The 915-nt window shown below is 39.7% G+C and overlaps 1 non-coding gene across 1 annotated transcript; it reads right to left on the reverse strand.

The window, feature by feature from the left end:
- Positions 1-369: 369 nt before the first annotated feature.
- Positions 370-528, reverse strand: LOC125390683 (U1 spliceosomal RNA). Its single transcript, XR_007228852.2, has one exon. It is a non-coding gene; the product is annotated as a U1 spliceosomal RNA (small nuclear RNA).
- Positions 529-915: the final 387 nt, after the last annotated feature.

The following is a 915-nucleotide window of genomic DNA, read 5'->3' on the forward strand; positions in this document are numbered from 1 at the left end:
CCCCACAGTACAGCTTCAAGAATATTCTCATGAGACACAGTATGACTGAGAAAGAGAACAAACTCATGATTTAGTCACAGTGCCCCTGTTCCATAAACAGAACCTTGACAGTATTGTTCTGGGGACCATCCTGCCATTCAGGTGTGCTCGTCATAAATTGAGTCATTGCAGAGTGCATGTGACTTGTTGGTACCAGCCTCATGGGGAGTTGGCTGGCTGATGAAAGGTCTTGGAGTCTGATTTCAGAGGTTCCTGATAATTACCAAGGGTGGTGTCTTTCTCACCAATATCCTGCGATGTCTTCCACAGACACTTCTTCACTTTCTTTAAAGTATTTCAATTTTGGAGTGGAGAATTTTTTTTTTCCAGGGGAGAGTCAAATATAATTCTCCACTACCACAAATTATGCAGTTGAGTTTCCCACATTTGGGAAGTTGTCAGGGTCAGCACACCCAGAGTGTGATGGCTAAGTCTTGCCAAGCGAAAACTATCTTCATGGCCACGATATCTCCCCTGCCAGGTAAGAATAAAGAATAATTTGAAAGACTTACTGCATTTTAAAAACATGTTTCTTGAGTAGGAGTTTTTCTCATTGTGTTAGAGACAATATTTGTGGATATCTTACCAATAATGTCAGCATCTTTGAAGCCATTAGAATGTTGAGGAAAATGGTATCTGTAAGTGGCATCTGCCATCATTATTGTTTTTGATTATAGATGGGGAAAGACTCATGTGAGACAAGGAGATGGTCCCAAATGTAGGGCATGATCTCTAGGTTCAAATTCTGGCTCTGACATTAACTGTCCATGCTTTAGACATGAGAAACCTCAGTTTTCCATCAGAAATAAGTAGAAACTATATATAGTCATGGGAAAACCATGAAAATATGTATAAATGTTGGTAAGATTATTGTCT

Source organism: Myodes glareolus, chromosome 13 (genome assembly GCF_982192425.1).
Source record: "Myodes glareolus chromosome 13, mMyoGla1.1, whole genome shotgun sequence".
Taxonomy (NCBI): domain Eukaryota; kingdom Metazoa; phylum Chordata; class Mammalia; order Rodentia; family Cricetidae; genus Myodes; species Myodes glareolus.